Below are 3,838 nucleotides of genomic sequence, written 5' to 3'. Positions count from 1 at the left end.
TTTCTGTGATGGGAAGCTTAGAGGATTCCTGAGACATCCTGCAGCTGTGCTTGTTCTGGGTCACCAGCCCAAACTGTAACTTTGCATCTACGTAACCTTTTTGGCAAAAACGTGATGGTTTTTATTCATTTCCATCACAAGTGCCCTGAATTGTCCTGATATGTCTTCCTCCTGAGCCCTTCAATGGAAGTCTTATTCCCTGGTTCTAGTGGGGTGTCTTTTAGTTGCCCCCACTAACAGGCCCCCCAGTTGTGTTTTAACCTCACGTAGAAGACAGGCAGGAGCAGGAGATGGGTGTTAGGGTGTAGTGTGGGGCCTCTGTTGTGGGGTTCCAAGGCTACAGTTCCCACAATGTCCTTCACATCTGGCCTGGAGCCAGGAGACTCAATGGACACAAGAACCAGATTTACTTTTTTTTCGTATAGTTATGCAATTTTTATTTATCAGAAAAATCATATCACACAAACACAGACGTCCAGTAAGTCCTCACCTAATGTTCAAAAGAGGTTCTTGAAAACTGCAACTTTAAATGAAACGATATTTTTATACACTAAATGTAACTCTTGTTTGTATCAATTAAACTCTGGTAAAACTAGTTTACTTTTTTCTTTCTTTTGGTTTGTTTTTCTGAGGCAGAGTTTTGCTCGTCGCCCAGACTGGGGTGCAATGGTGTGATCTCGGCTCACTGCAACCTTTACCAGCCTGCTGAAGTAGTAATTAAACTATTCCCTGAATTCTTTTCCACACACACTTTAACTACTATGTCAGTATTGGGGTTCAAGTGATTCTTCTGCATCAGCCTCCCGAGTAGCTGGATTACAGGTGCCCACCACCATGCCCGGCTAATTTTTTGTATTTTTAGTAGAGAGGATTTTGCCACGTTGGCCAGGCTGGTCTCGAACTCCTGACCTCCTGATCCGCCCACCTTGGCCTCCCAAAGTGGTGGGATTACAGGCGTGAGCCACCGTACCCAGACCTAAAATCAGTTTTCTTAAATTATATATTACTTCACTTACAGTTTCCAAGAATCTACCAACAATGTTAAGAATTTACTATACACATATATAACTTATATAGGTGTGTGTGTGTGTGTGTGTGTGTGTGTGACAGCCATTTTTATACAGATATAGATAGATATATCTCGATGACAGAATCTCAGTTAGGCTTCCTATTAAATAAGACAAAATTGTAAGATAATAGTTATTAAGAAATAAGGTAACGATTGAGAGCATAATATACACTTAGCAATGTTCTAAGCTGGTTAATGACATAGGGCACTTAAGAAATCTAGAAGGTGAGTAGATACTTTAATCTGGTGACCAACCCTTTGAATGCAAGGACTTTTTTGCTTATCTATGGTGGTGTATATCACAAAAATTATTCACGAATCTTCGTTTTAAGCTTATCAGCTATTATTAGTGTTAGTGTATTTTATGTGTGGCTCAAGACAAGTCTTCTTCCAATGTGGCCCAGGGAAGCCAAAATGTTGGAAACCTGTGCTTTATACTATATTTAATTTGAGAATTTGCACCTATAGAGTTTAAATTACATACTAAAACGATAACATTTTGAAATAACAGTACATTTTTTAATATTTAGAAAAACGTTTATTGTTCTGATAAAATTGCTGAGTAAGAATTTTTGTAGAATTATATTTGTAACCTCTATAGGATTAAAAATCACTAAGCAGAAGAGATGCAACATCTGTCCCTAGTGTTCCTGGGATTTCTGAACCAAATTCTAATATGTCCATTACTCACCTTACACATTTTAGACATCATCCAAAATGAATATTTGAAAAAATACTTCGACATAGAGCTCCTCAATATACAAATATTCCTGTGTCTCCAAAAGCAATGGAACTGCAGTCAGATCATGCAGCCCCTTACAAATGATAAAGTGGACATTGGTTTTCCCTGTAAACTTGAAGGAAGATCAGTAAAGAAAAAAGAGGATACTTAGAAGATTTAACAGCATGAGACAGAAGATGCCCCGTTGGTGTATATGAGAAAAAAATGTAGCCTTTTCAGAAATTATTTTCATTGGAGCAGAGCTTCCCAAACTACACTTTAAGGCCTGGCTTCCTCCTTGACCTTAGTCCCCTTGCCTGTGTCCTCATTTCATTCACTGTCACCTACCTGGGGGTTTGGCTACTGTCTCATATATCTTCACATTGTAGGGCTCTTTTCTTTGCTCCAGACAGGTGACCAGGTCTGGGTTACAGATAGCAACACCCAGGTTTCTGTAGTTCTGCAACATCACATCTCTGTATCAATTCTGCTGGGCAGGGTCCAGGCATTTCCACTCTTCTGCAGAGAATTCTATGGCCACATCCTTGAATGTTAATAGTTCCTCTCATTAAAGTATCTGGAAGTCCTCATGCTTGACCTTGACCTCACTGTAATATGTGAGGAATTTAATTTAAAAAACAGAAGTGTTTCCACCCAGAATAATAAACAGGATTTGTGGGGAGGGCACAGGGGATGACTTATCTTCAAATTGTCCATGTGATCCTATTGGAAGACTGGGCTGAGAGTCACTTAGCTAAGCTCTGCCTCTCAAGCTTCAATGTGCATATAAATTATTTGATATTCTAGGCCTCACTGTAATAAAATTTTGCAGGTTTGAAAAGAGTCCATGAATTAGCTTCTTATAGCAAGTCTCCTGTTAATGCTGATGTTTCTCCTCCTAGACTCATTATAGTACCACCCGGCTAGAGAAAAGGCACAGCACACAGAGTCCCTTACCCCAACACCCTTATCACAACACAAATACTTTTCATCTGAAGACAAGACCACCAATCATCATCCAGAAGCATGGCATTCTCTGCAGGCCCTTTAAAGTTTACAGAGGCTGCAGATGGTGTCAAAAATATGGAACGCTTCACGAATTTGCACGTCATCCTTGTGCAGGGGCCATGCTGATCTTCTCTGTAATGTTCCAATTTTAGTATATGTGCTGCTGAGGGGAGCACCAGATTCACTTTTTTAAAAAACACTTTTATTTTAGGTTCAGAGGTGCATGTGCAGGTAGGTTTGTTATATAGGTAAATTGCGGGTCACGGGGGTTTGGTGTATGGATCATTTAATCACCAAGGTGATAAGCATAGTACCTGATAGGTAGTTTTTGATCCTCTCCCCCCTCTCACCCTCCACCCTCAAGTAGATCCAGATGTCTGTTGTTCTCTTCTTTGTGTCCATGTGTACTCAGTGTTTAGCTCCATCTCACAAGTGAGAACATGCAGTGCTTCATTTCCTGTTCCTATGTTAGTTGATTTAGGATTATGACCTCCAGCTCCATCCATGCCTCTGCAAAGGTCATGATCTCATTCATTTTTATGGCTGTGTAGTATTCCATGATGTATATGTGCCACATATTCTTTATCCAGTCTACCCTTGATGGGCATTTAGGTTGATTCCCTGACTTTGGTATTGTGTAGTGCTGTGATGAACACATACATGCATGTGTCTTTATGGTAGAATGATTTATATTTCTCTGGGTATATTCTCAGTAATGGGATTGCTGGGTTGAGTGGTACTTCTGTTCTTTTAATTTTTATTTATTTATTTTTATTATTATACTTTAAGTTTTAGGGTACATGTGCAGTACTTGCAGGTTTCTTACATATGTATACATGTGCCATGTTAGTTTACTGCACCCATTAACTCATCATTTACATTAGGTGTTTCTCCCAGTGCTATCCCTCCCCCAGTCCCCCACCCCACGACAGGCTCCAGTGTGTGATGTTCCCTGCCCTGTGTCCAAGTGTTCTCATTGTTCAATTCCCACCTATGAGTGAGAATATGTGGTGTTTGGTTTTCTGTCCTTGTGATAGTTT

At 40.0% G+C, this 3,838-nt stretch overlaps 1 non-coding gene across 1 annotated transcript; it reads right to left on the bottom strand.

Moving 5' to 3' along the window:
• Positions 1 to 2,867: 2,867 nt before the first annotated feature.
• Positions 2,868 to 2,974, bottom strand: LOC129022214 (U6 spliceosomal RNA). Its single transcript, XR_008496297.1, has one exon. It is a non-coding gene; the product is annotated as a U6 spliceosomal RNA (small nuclear RNA).
• Between the last annotated feature and the right edge of the window lie 864 nt (positions 2,975 to 3,838).

This window comes from Pongo pygmaeus, chromosome 21 (genome assembly GCF_028885625.2).
Source record: "Pongo pygmaeus isolate AG05252 chromosome 21, NHGRI_mPonPyg2-v2.0_pri, whole genome shotgun sequence".
Taxonomy (NCBI): Eukaryota; Metazoa; Chordata; class Mammalia; order Primates; family Hominidae; genus Pongo; species Pongo pygmaeus.
This window is presented reverse-complemented; position numbering and strand designations above follow the sequence as displayed.